Raw genomic sequence first — 14,361 nt, forward strand, 5'->3', positions numbered from 1 at the left:
TGATTATAATTGAACTTTTCCTATTTGACACACTAAAACAAGGAAACTAATTTGCGTGTGGGTACCAAACTTGGTAGCATTAATGTCTAGAGTATGGGGTGCGTGATTTCCATGCGTCACAGCGGCGTCGTCGAGTTCCCACTATGGTCACCAGGTGCCGTTATCAGTCAACGTTATTCATAGTTGCACACACCTGACCAGTCGCAATGCAGTTGTTGACGTGTCAAAATGAGCTTGAACAAAAAGAGCAGGGACTTATTGGTGAAGCCATATTATCAAAACAACAGCAGTACACCAGCTGCATTTCGAGAAAATCGCCGGCAGAAAGGATTACGGAAGGGTTCTCTTTCACCACCTGATGTGCGGAGCGTAATGAAGTTCGTATAAACTACAAAACTGGGCGTCGCTCCTGGAAGAGACCAACAACCGATTGCGCCACAGGTTGTTGATGAAATAGCTGTTGCAATGGCAAGCAACGCTGCGGACAATTCCCACACGTTAGGCAGTGCGCGTGCTGTCACGACAGTTGAACATCACGGGGTCCAATGTACAGAAAGTGCTTCGACCAATTCTCAAATGGTATCCGTACAAGATCCTTATCGTACAGCGGATTGCACCACACCACGCACAACGACGTGTTGACTTCGTTTTCCTCTTTCTCGCAAGGATTGAAATTAACAAGGGCTGGCCCTGGACCATCCATTGGACAGACGAAGCTCATTTTTCTCTGACGGGTGAGGTGAACACACATAATTGCCGATTGCGGGGATCTGCACCTCCAGTCAGAGTTCCTCTGTATGATGAACACGTCACAGTATGTTGTGGCTTCACGGCTACGCTCATTATTCGTCAGTTAATTTTTGTTAAGGTTGGCACTCAAGACCAGTGACGTGCAGTGTTACTGGCCAGCGTTACTGCTATATACTTCGCCAGCATGTCATACCCACCCTAAAGGAGGGAGAAGCATAGAACTCAACAGTTTTAATGCAAGATGGGGCCCCACCACTCGTGAAGTTCACCTGCTTCTCCGAAACATATTTGAAAACGACCGAATTATCAGCCGATCGTTTCCAAATGCTTGGCCGCCACAATTACCTGATCACACTTCCTGTGGTTTTTGGTTGTGGGGCTACCTGAGTGACAGGGTGTACCAGTGGATGATTGGTTGGATTAAAATTGAGGTGGGGGGGGGGGCGTGGGGGAGAGGGACCAAACTGCTAGGTTATCGGTCCCTTGTTCCAAATAAAACAATGCCACAAGGGTGAGAATAAAACAAGCGAGATTGTCAACACAAAACGGAGAGGAAGGAGAAACCACAAGAACAACAGAAGGGCAACAAACATTTAAATGGACTAAAGGGGAGAAGAAAACCACAGAAACGCTAGAATCAGGTAAAAGAGATGAAAACGACAAAACAGATTACCATGGCTGGCTGAACATAAGATTAGAAAGGAGAAGCCAGCCACTCTGCAACACATTAAAAACCTCCACCCTAAAAGCACTAGGGCAGGAGGATACAGGGGGACAAAGGGCATGAGGTAAAACTTAGATCAAATGATAAAACCCTCCCTCAAAAATGAAACGTAAAACTGAATCACCCGATTAGGTGTTGTCAGGTAAAATTAGCGGCAACGAGACCGGTAACCGAAGGTTTCGTCGCAGGGCAGTCAAAGTGGAACAGGGCAACAGAATATGGGACACTGTCAAGCGGCGCTGCATTGACACTGAGGCTGATCTTCACAGCGCAGAAGGTTGCAGTGGGTCGCCCAAGCGTGGCATATCTGGAGCCGTCAGAGAACCACAGAGTCCCTGCAAGAGGCCTGCATGGAGGACTGCCACACACTCGTAGTCTCCTTAATGGCACGCATTTTTTTGTGCGTACTGTAAGGTAATGGGCGAGTTGTAGCGCCTTAAAAATATTCTAAGTTCAGAGTTGGCGAGGCCGCGCGGGAGCCTCTCGGTAGCCACGGCTCGTCGGTGCCGTATGGTGCCGAACGTTAGCAGGGCAAGAGGGGTAGCCCCAGCGCGTGGTCCAGGCCATCCACGTGGCTGGGAATTACATGTTGACGCTTTGTTTAGGACTGTGCTTTGTGTCGATGGAGGAGATGTGCACGTTGGGATTGCCAAATATGGCGGACTTTTTGAAACCATAATGGCAGACGTTACACACCTCATGTAGATATTAGTAATAGCCAGAGGGATCATGATATCTTAAAAAGAAACATGACCATTACCATTACTTGCATGACATTTCTGATGGTGTAATCAGATTTTCAATATCTTTATTTGTTTAAAGTTTCGTATCTGACTGTAAATTGTACAAGTAACACGTAGCAACGAATTTCCAAAATCTAAACGGTTCATTCAATTTTCTCGATCGACGTGTTTTTAGAAAGGAATTAGTGTAAACCTAAAGTGGTATGCATTACAGGTTGTAACCTGAATAGTTTGAGAGTTATTAAAGGTCAAATTGGCCCATTATTATTAATCACGTCAGGCCATAAGTACTCCATAGTTACAAGAAAAAACGGTAGCAGCATGCTTGTAAATATATTTATTCGTGTATGTCCTTGTTTATATCCGATATATACTATTCATGAAGAAATTGGTTAAATATTTATTGTGTATTAGAAAGGAAAGAGACATTAGGCTACTGGCCTACCTATTGTTTCTATTCCTTTCAAAATGTTCATATGTGTGTGAAATGTTATGGGACTTAACTGCTATCTGTTCCTCTGATAAATGTTTATTTGATATGTTTATGTATTTAATAATGTTTGTTACAGCGTGTTTATGGTCCAGCAGTAGGAATATTTATTTAATTTCAAGTTATTTAAATGTAAATGCAGTATTTCGCATCTGTTTTAATATGTATTTGACTGTGCGTTGGCTTGAAGACATGGCGAGAGAACTCTAGCCAATCACAGTGCTCGTTAATGGAGAGACTGTATGGAAGAGAGGGAGGCGCATAGAATGCTAGACAGGAGAGAGAGTGCTGGACGGGAGGCAGCGACGGGCGGTCTGGGGAAAGACTTGGAGAGTGGAGCAGTTTGCGCGTGGTCACGAGAGATAGAAGTATTTCGTATCGTCGACGTGTGCACTTGTGAGATTTCCGTGGCTCCTGCAGTGAAGACGTAGTATGCGTTTAGAAATGAATATCTCGTGAGTTATGTTGTTGCTCACAACTAATTACGTGAAGTAGGAATCTATTGTTTCCCTGTTATTCAACTTACATTTCATTTATTTGCTAGACCATAGACACCAATAAGTGTTTTACAGTAATAAAGGGCATTCTTAAAGGTACTTCTGCTATCGTACTCAGCATTTAAAGTCGTTAAAATAGTACCTTCACATTTTATTTAATTGCAATCTTACATTTTTATATTTCTAAGTAACGTTCAAAATTCGCAATTGCAGAGTGATAGGAACCTTCGACCATTCGATTGATGTGTATATTCATATTGTATACTGTAGAATCAGTAGTGTTTGGCTTGCAATGCGGCAAGTACGTATCCCAGCCCCTAGAGAACGTAACCAGCCAAAACGTTTAATATTTCAACTCTGAGTCTGAGAGTACGTAGTTGAGGGCCACATCACTGATCACATTTTGTTTTCTTAATGCCCGTAATTGGGGGCTCGTCCGGGATTTGTGTCCTGCAAAGTGCTAATTCCTTTGCTGTCTGCAATTCAGCGAACTATGCGAACTGTGGAAACCTTTGCAAATCCAGTAGAGATATCTGTAGGGTGAACCTTTCACAAAACACAGTGTGAGATCGGTTTTTTCCCCAAGTAGGTGTCTTGATTTAGTTAAATTACGCAGTAATTTTCACAACTAACACATGCCATAGATAGAGGTCCTAATCTATCACATTAAAGGCAATTTGCGTGGGGGTTCGGTGTCTAAATAAGTTTCAGTGCAGTGAAAAGTAGCGGTTAGCGCATTTACCAGACAGGGGTATCGGAGATGGTTGGAACACACAGTAACCAGCGGCAGCTACAGTTACTTATGCGACTTATCCAGTGGCGGACGCAGTTCAACAGCAGTACGACAGCAGCTTCTTCGTGTACTCCAGGGAAGTCTTCAGTGTCGACTTCCACTGCGACTGACGGCATCACCATGGCCGAGAGAACCATTTCAGCTCAGATAAATGCTGCGTAAATAGTGAGACACTGTTTAACTCTGAAGTTGAAGCTCCACTTATAGATCTCGCGAATATAAAATAGTCACCTATATGCGTAATTCTGAAAACGGAAGTGAGTCGGTTAGTCTCAAATCAGAGCGCGACAGTGTAACTAGTAGGAATTCAGGCAAGGGGAAGAATGCAGGGGAGATATGATGTCCCAGCTAATGCCAAGTGGAAGAACTAACAGAAAATTTAGAGAGGGCTGAAGTAAATAGTGTGGATGAGGGTAGTTTGTGTAATGAAGGTTGTACGAATTGGTATATGAAGGATGGGAAGATAAGGGACGAGATGTAGAAAATTATTTATTAAGGGAGAAATATTTAGAAAGAAAGGAAATGGTAAATGTACTGAAAATTATTGAAATTAAAGTTGGCAAAGAAATGGTAGATGCACTTCTTGATTCAAGTAGTAATGTGTCAGCAGTGTGGTGAAGACAAGGACCCCAGTATTGAAAGAGTAGTTGGGACACGAACTGCAATTGGAAGCCCTTACCGGGGCCGACAATGCAGGAGATGAACGGCCATAGGTGGGAAATGGATCCGGTAATTCCAATGCCCAGGAGAGTTACGAACGTGTGCAATTTAACTGGCCAGCAGTTGTGCACACCTATCCTGCAATGGAAAGACTCCGGCCTCCAGCAGGACGCTGGTCACCAGACTCGTCCTGAAAGCTCCTGTCGCTAGGCGAACGCCACAATGGTGCACTGGGTCGAGTAAATGCCGAAACATAAACGAGACTTCCATAGTCAAGGTGGGATTGAACAAGGGCTCTGTAGAGCTGCAGCAGCGTAGAGCGTTATGCACCCCAGCTGGTGGTGCTCAGGCAGCGCCTATTAGACGATGGGGGTCCGACAGCCGATCAGCTACAATCATTCCAGTAGGAACGAGCTACACAGCTCGTGTTCTCTCTAGTTCAACCATGCCTAGACGGTCAATACCGCGGCTCGATCGCGTCCACATCGGTACTTTGTGCCAGGAAGGACTCTCAACAAGGGATGTGTCCAGAAGTCTCGGAGTGAACGAAAGCGATGTTGCTGGGACATGGAGGAGATACAGAGAGGCAGAAACCGTCGATTACATTCCTCGCTCAGGCCGCCCAAGAGCTGCTACTGCTGTGGATGACCGCTGCCTATGGATTATGGCTCGGAGGAACCCTGACAGCAACGCCACCATGATGAATAATGCTTTGCGTGCGGCTACACGATATCGTGTTATGAGTGAGACTGTGCGCAACTTGTTGCATGATGCGCAACTTTACTCCCGACGTCCATGACGAGGTCCATCTCTGCAACCACGACACCTTGAAAAGTGGCACAGATGGGCCCAACAACACGCCGAATCGACCGCTCGGGATTGGCATCACGTTCTCCTCACCGATGGGTGTCGCATATGCCTTCAAGCAGACAATCGTCGGAGACGTATTTGGAGGCAACCCATCAGGCTGACGGCCTTAGACACACAATCCAGTGAGTGCATCAATGTGGAGGTTCCCTGCTGTTTGGGGGTGGCATTATATGGGGCCGACACACTCCGCTGGTGGTCATGGAAGGCGGCGTAACGGCTGTACGATACGTGAATCCCATCCCTCGATAGTGCAGCCATATCGGCAGCATACTGGCGAGGCATTTGTCTTCATGGAGAAATTCGCGCCCCCATTGTGCGCATCTTGTGAATGACTTCCTTCAGGGTAACGAAATCGCTGGACTAGCGTGGTAAGCATGTTTCCCAGACATGAACCCCATTGAACATGCCTGGGATAGATTGGAAACGGCTGTTTGTGGATGACGTGACCCACCAACCACTCTGAGGGATCTATGCCGAATCGCCGTTGAGGAGTGGGACCCTCTGGACCAACAGTGCCTTGGTGAACTTGTGGATAGTATGCCACGAAGAACACCGGCACGGATCAATGCAAGAGGACGTGTTACTGGGTATTAGAAGTACCGGTGTGTACAGCAGTCTGGACAACCACCTCTGAAGGTTTCGCTGTATGGTGGTACTACATGCAATTTTTAGTTTTCATGAGCTATAAAAAGCGATTCAATTATCTTTATGTTGATCTCTATTCCAATTTTCTGTACACGTTCCGGAACACTCGCAACCGAGGTGATGCAAAAATTTTGTTGATGTGTGTATGTGAGCATCGATTAAAGAGCATACCGACAATGTTTGCGACCTGCGGAGTATACAGGAAGCACTACAGCACTCTGAATACTCTCAGTTCAATTATACCTACCCAATATCTTTGAAAGTAAACAGTAGATATAATACGTCTGTGAGTGTGCATTTGTCTGTACAGTTCATGCCAAACTGTCAAACACATACATGTATGTGATCGTTATGGACGATGGTTCTTGCGTCCTATGAAACAAGTAAATATATCTGGTGGCACTCTGTGTTTTGAATAATTACGATCAGTGGGCACTATACTTAAAACATATGTTTACTTAAATTAGGAAATGTAAGAACGTAATACTAGGAATTTCATGTAGAAGTGCTTGATTTTAAGTTTTACAGTTTGAACAGTTAATGACTCTTCTCTAAGCGATGCTAGCAAGTGATGAAGTCACACCTCAACTTCACACGAGTTATATAAACTATTCTGTAAGCAAGCGCACACAAGGACACTGTGAAAGAACGGTAAGCAACCACTGCTTATGGGCTCACTTTATGGGGAATACTGACTGCTGCATCGGACTGTCGAAATGGAGTGCTGAGCGGATAACCGTTATTGACTTAAACTTTGCACCTCAAAATTTTAAAATTAGCCTGCTAGAGATACTCAGCCAGTGCATGTTGTGGACATGGACATTTATAAAACTTCCCTGTGAAATATAGGGCACGTCCTGAGCAATAGGGAATACATTAAATAATATACAAAATGCACGCAGAGGTGACGAAAGCCATTGAATACCTCCTAATGTCGTCTCAGACCTCCTTTTGCCCGACATAGTGCAGCAGCTGGAAGTGGCATGAACTCAACATGTCGCTGGAGGTCTCCTGCAGGAATATTGAGCCATGCTGCCTGTATAGCAGCCCATAATTCCTAAAGTGTTGTCTGAGCCAGAATTTGTGCACGAAGTGACCTCTGGATTATATCCCATAAATGTTCGATGGAATTCATGTCGGGCGATCTGGGTAACCACATCATTCGCTCTAAATGTCCAGAATATTCTTTGTTATGGTGTAAAGTCAAGCGCCGTCACGTCAGTCTGGAACGATAAAGAAGAGAAGGCTGTGAGAGGAAGTCAGCCAATCGCACGCTGACTGGCCCGCTTCCAGGACGACAACGCGACAGCAGCGGCCCCTACGTGAAGACAACATAAACGCCGCTCCCGACTGGTGGCTGTCACTTCGATAGTAGCGTCAACGTTAGCAACTTCAATAGCAGATTCAAGATTAGCTGTTTGGATAGCAGCATCAATGATAGCGACTGAAATAGCAGTTCAGGACAGACTTGTCAGTTAGAGATCAGCAGTCACTGCAAAGACTTATTATTACGTAAGTCGCCCTTTGCTGGCCACACATATGTGTAACTGCCAAATATAAGTAGTGCATTTGATTAATTGAGATAAAATTCATTAATACGACTTGTTTCGTCGTTTTCTAGCGAAACGAGTACGCAGAATTCCTAGACACAACCAGATTGACGACGAGGCTCGACCAAACTGATTCCTCAAAGAAATCGCGAAAAATTGTTGCTCAGCGCACGGTCATTGATAAAAATTTCATCGTTGTTTGGAACATGAAGTCCAATAACGGCTGCAAATGATCTCCAAGTAGTCGAACACAACCAAAACAAAGCCCATTCCATGCAAACACAGCCCACATCGTTATGGAGCCACCACCAACTTGCACAGTTCCTTGTTGAGAACTTGTGTCGATGGCTTCGTAGGGTCTTCACCACACTCGAACCCAATCGTCAGCTCTAACCCACTGAAATCTGGACTCATCTGACCACATCATGGTTTTTCAGCATCTATGGTTCAACCGATATGGTCACGAGCCCAGAAGAGGCGCTGCAGGCCACGTCGTGCTGTTAGTGAAAGCACTCGCGTCGGTAGTCTGCTGCCATAGCCCATGAACGCCAGATTTCGTCACACTGTACTAACGGATACGTTCGTCGTACGTCCCACGTAGATTTTTGTGATTATTTAACGCAGTGTTTCTTGTCTGTTAGCATTGACTAAGCAAACGCAGTTCTTGGTCGTTGAGAGGGAGCTATCACTGGTGAGAGATAATGCCTGAAATTTGTACCGAGAATAACAGTCTTAAACTGTGGGTCTCGGAATAGTGAGTTTCCTAACGAATTCAGAAATGGAATGTCCTATGAATCTAGCTCCAACCACGTTTCCACTTTCAAAGTCTGGTAACTCCGATCGTGTGGCCATAACCACGTCGGAAACCAATTCACATCAGTGACACGTGTACAAATGACAACTCCTCCAATTTACTTCTCCTCTATTCATCGTGTATGCGATACTACGGCCATCTGTATATGTGCATATCGCTACCTCATGACTTTTGACACCTCAGTGTACGGTTCAATGGACAGTGAACAGACCGCTAAGCTTAAAGAAAAGAGAAAAATGGTCCCCAACACAACACCAAAAAATAGTTAATGTAGAGTAACGAACTTCCGGGAATATGTTTGTCTAGGTAACATATTTATGGGAACACCATTGCAAGGTGATTGTATAATGTAAGCACGAGATAAGCCACTGGAAATGTGAAATGCTGGTACAGTAATAACGGGTGTAAGAACGAGAATGTTGAATGAAAGCATACAAACGTTCAAGCATTGTATTCTAGAGGCACCAGGCGTGAGTTTAATTGATGGTTGGTTGGTTGGTTTTGGGGAAGGAGACCAGACAGCGAGGTCATCGGTCTCATCGGGTTAGGGAAGGAAGTCGGCCGTGCCCTTTCAAAGGAACCATCCCGGCAATTGCTTGGAGCGATTTGGGGAAATCACGGAAAACCTAAATCAGGATAGCCAGACGCGGGATTGAACCGTCGTCCTCCCGAATGCGAGTCCAGTTAATTGATGGTGTTCCATACCTGAGGCACTTGGTCGGTCAATACATGGACAGTTAATGCTGTTTGTGAATGGCGCTGGAGTTGTCGTCCAATAATTTATCATATGAGTACAATTGGAGAAAGATCTGGTGACCGAGCAGACCTAGGAAACATCACGACGCTCTGTGCAACATGCCGGTTTACCACAGTGGTACGTGGGCGAGTGTTATCCAGCTGGAAAACACACCATGGAATGGTTTTCATGAATGACAGCACAGCAGATCGAATGACCAGCCTGACGTGCACATTTGCCTTCTGTCATACGAAACCACACCCCATACCGTTACTCCAGGTGTCGAGTAGGCAGACTGGTTGGCTGCAGGTAATCAAGTGGTCTCCTTCTGATCAAAATACGGCCATCACTGGCACAGTGGTGGAATCAGCTTTCACTAGAAAGTACAACACACTTCCACCCTGCCCACCGATGGCTTCTCGCTTGACACCAATGACGTCACAAATGGCGGTATTTCAAGGTCAGTGGAACCTACGGTACAGGGCGTCTGGCTCGGAGCTGTCCTCGGTGGGACCGATTTGTAGCAGATAGTTGTCACTGTGATGCCAAGTGCTGCTTATATTTTTGCTCCAGATATGGTACGATGCGCCAGAGGGATAAACCGATCACGATGGTCTTTCCTCTCATGCTACATTGTCATCCGGCGCCTAGCCTTGCGATCGTTCATTCCCGTGATCGCCACTGCCAGGAATCATGTACAGTGATTACATTACTGCTTCGTCTTTCTGCAGGATTGCAGAAGGAATTTCCAGCTTCTCGTAGCCCTATTACACGACCCTATTCAAACCGAATAAGTTGTTGACAAAGTCGTCTTTCTCGCCTTAGAGGCATTCTTGACTTACATAAACTCACCACATCCGGCCTCGAAAGTAACTAAATACACGCTGTAATGGTCCTCAGTGTGAAATTAAACCTTATTTGCATTCTTATGCATCTGGCGGAAAATTCGAGTGGACATCAACTTTTAGATGTAGGAACACGCCTCCCAACTTTCATCTACGTTGGACAACTCCTTCTTGGTGTTGTGATTGTTTTCTGTCATTGTATGTGTTCATAAGATTTTTACTTCTGAACAGCCTACCATAGGTATCACGTCAAGTGTTACTGACGCAAATCTACCACTGTTTCATTTTAACCATATCTGATAAGGTGTCTCCTTGAAATGACAGCAACCTATCCTGAGGTCCGTAACATGAGAACATCCTATCACATCACTGGTTTGGCTGACTGGATCGCTTCCTCTACAACTGATTCTGCGTCAGCGATCGGCACTTATTTTCTACCGGGGATCCAGTTCATCTCGTCTCAACAAGGAAGATCACGTCGACAGGTATCGTCCAAAATGTCCAAACTTTTCAAAGCCTCTGTTATAACCCACATATTAACCTGTGTGTCTCTTTTCCATACGTTGGTAGAAGTCCATGATTCTTGTAAAAACTAAACTCATCTTTTCTAACGACCAAGAAAAAAAATTTTCCCTTCACTCCATGTGTACGCAAGATGCTTTTAGAAAGGCTATTACGACATTATACATTCCAATAAATTTATTGACTTTATTCCACACAAAACACGTTGGGCACAGCAGTATGTCCGCTGCTTAGGGTGATAATTTAAGTTTTGTTGGATGCTGTATACGCCAGAATATCTTCACTTTTAGTAATCCTGTTTGAATCACATGAAGTACGTCTAAAATCCATACACTTAAACCATTTTTCAAAGACCTCAAATTCGGTGTTGTATAAGTAAATTCCTAACGTTCTGTGACAAGCACCTTCTGATCAATACTATTTGTTATCTTGAACTACGTTATTGTCTGAAGGCCCTGTCACTCCTTTTACCTCCGGTTTCTTCGCCTGAATAGAGGGATAAACAAGTAAAATATGATTCTAAGAATTGGTAAAGTAATCTATACACCAACAATCCGCTATGATCTCTAATTATCCAGCGTAAACATGATCAGATCTGTAACTATCTTACGAGGTGAATACTATGCCGTGGAAGGACTGTAATAATAAAGTCAGTTTAGGAAAGCCACATTCGAACGACAGCCAGTATTGTCCAGTCAAATCATTCTCTTACCACCAACACTAATCAATTACAGTAGCGAAGTGACTAATATTTTCTGTTTCTTTCCAAACATCTTCGTAAAACTTGAAGCAAATAATATCCAGTCCAATGCTGATACACAGGTTACAATAATGAACACCGTCCTAATCAATAGATGATGCTGTATAACATACCAGAAACCACTGTGTAATATTCCTGTTTATGTACTCTTATACAGGGTGAGTCACCTAACGTTACCGCTGGATATATTTCGTAAACCACATCAAATACTGACGAACAGATTCCACAGACCGAACGTGAGGAGAGGGGCTAGTGTAATTGTTTAATACAAACCATACTAAAATGCACGGAAGTATGTTTTTAACACAAACCTACGTTTTTTAAAATGGAACCACGTTAGTTTTGTTAGCACATCTGAACATATAAACAAATACGTAATCAGTGCCGTTTGTTGCATTGTAAAATGTTAATTACATCCGGAGATATTGTAACCTAGAGTTGACGCTTGAGTACCACTCCTCCGCTGTTCGATCGTGTGTATCGGAGAGCACTGCAACATACATCGCGTTTCTACAGAATGATCTGCCAACGTTGCTCGAAAATGTCCCACTGGAAACGCGTCAACGTATGTGGTATCAGCATGATGGTGCATCTGCACATTCCGCGATTAACACTAGGCTGACCCTTGACAGGATGTTCGACGGGCGTTTCATAGGACGTGGAGGACGCATAAATTGGCCAGCCCGTTCTCCTGATCTTACACCTCTGGACTTCTTTCTGTGGGGTACGTTAAAGGAGAATGTGTACCGTGATGTGCCTACAACCCAGAGGATATGAAACAACGTATTGTGGCAGCCTGCGGCGACATTACACCAGATGTACTGCGGCGTGTACGACATTCATTACGCCAGAGATTGCAATTGTGTGCAGCAAATGATGGCCGCCACATTGAAAATCTATTGGCCTGACATGTCGGGACACACTCTATTCCACTCCGTAATTGAAAACGGAAACCACGTGTGTACGTGTACCTCACCCCTCATGGTAATGTACATGTGCGTCAGTGAAAAAGACCAATAAAAAGGTGTTAGTTAGCATGTGGACGTAATGTGCTGTTCCAATCTCTTCTGTACCTAAGGTCCATCACCGTTCCCTTTGGATCCCTACGTAATTCGGTGCTCTCCGATACACACGATCGAACAGAGGAAGAGTGGTACTCAAGCGTCAACTTTAGGTTACAATATCTCCGGATGTAATTAACATTTTACAATGCAACAAACGGCACTGATTACGTATTTGTTTATATGTTCAGATGTGCTAACAAAACTAACGTGGTTCCATTTAAAAAAAACGTAGGTTTGTGTTAAAAAACATACTTCCGTGCATTTTTGTATGGTTTGTATTAAACAATTACACTAGCCCCTCTCCTCACGTTCGGTCTGTGGAATCGATTCGTCAGTATTTGATGTGGTTTACGAAATATATCCAGCGGTAACGTTAGGTGACTCACCCTGTATAATAACCCTTGATGTTACTTAAGAAAAATATTTCAAAATTATGGCAGCTGAATCGAGTGGACAGTAAGGAACTATTCCTTTTAAATGGTTTATAAAAAGGCATACTCTTGGGAAAGGTTAACGTTTGTAAATCCCTTATATGATACTAATATTTGTTCTGCAAGGTTTTAACTACTATATCTATAAAGAAAGCGACATTACAATCTTTTCTTCTTCGCTTTCTGGCTGTGGCACTATACGGATATAAGTGAATTCATTGTACATTTTGTCATTAGCAATTGGACCACTGTATTTTAAACTTTGTTTTATTTTCCAAAATGACTTACCTCCCAGGTTTCCTGTTTTAGTTATATAATGCAAGTAATTTCTAACTGGAAGTGACTAGCCTGGTGATGGTACGATCGAACACCATAACCGTTCTGTCTTTATTTACTTCACTTTTTGAAAGTGGAACCTGCATCTGAATTCGAAGTTTCATTAACTTTATACAATATAGTTTCTTTCACATGAACATTAATTGTGTACAGGGTAGTTCGTCTCCAAATGCGTATTTGACCAGTAATGATCATAAAGTTACTTTGGGACAAAATAGCACGTTTTGGAAACTCGTAATGATATTGTTACATGTGGAGTTTCGGTTGATCTAATATACATACACTACATAACAGGTTTAATGTACTCGATCGGAATTATTGCCATCTGAGAGTGACTAGTTCTTTACTGAAGATGGTGGTCAGTTTAAAATTTGACATGGTGATATAGACTCTTGCTCCGTAATGACCATTCCAATGGGTGACTAAGCGAGTTTCACAGTGTTCTCTGAACTTTTCCGTATGTTTGCCGAAATTGCGTTATTCATAACTTCAGAAAATCCTTTTCAAAGTCATACATCACAGAAGCCACCTTTCGGTGTTTAGAACAATGTATTCCTTCGATCGGGTTCGCTGTTGACGGAGGTAGTGCGAGTGACTCTATCCTGTTGCAAACTCAAACTTCAGATATTGCTGGAGCTTTTGATATTGTATAATGTACCTGGTGACAGCAGGGTCTTCTCAAACAGCGAACCAGTACTGGAAATCTGAAGTACTTTCTTGGATGTTAAATTTCTCACAACCTTTAACCAGGCCGGATGTGCTGTGTGGTGATGAGGGAGATCACTGATTGCGGTCTCTATTTCAGTTCTTGTAGCGGAGTTTGCAGCACGTATTCGGTGCTGCAGTCTACAACCTTATCTACTGGTGCGTCATCTTAGATTCTATACTTAGGCAACTGATCTACTTTTAATTGCCAGCAACAGGGCAAAATCTCATTTTCTTTTTTAAATTTCCCACCAGTTTACGCATAGGACATTTACGACATTTGGGCTATTTTAACAATTCGCTTGAAACTTTCTTCCAAAGATATTAGCTGATTACTTCTAGTGTTGTACACCCATGACGGTTGTTTGTGAGAAAAATTCTGCGGAGTTGGAGTGAAGTATGTTTTGTTCTTATGTTGACGAAATT

The sequence above is a fragment of the Schistocerca nitens genome, chromosome 3 (genome assembly GCF_023898315.1).
Source record: "Schistocerca nitens isolate TAMUIC-IGC-003100 chromosome 3, iqSchNite1.1, whole genome shotgun sequence".
Lineage (NCBI taxonomy): Eukaryota > Metazoa > Arthropoda > Insecta > Orthoptera > Acrididae > Schistocerca > Schistocerca nitens.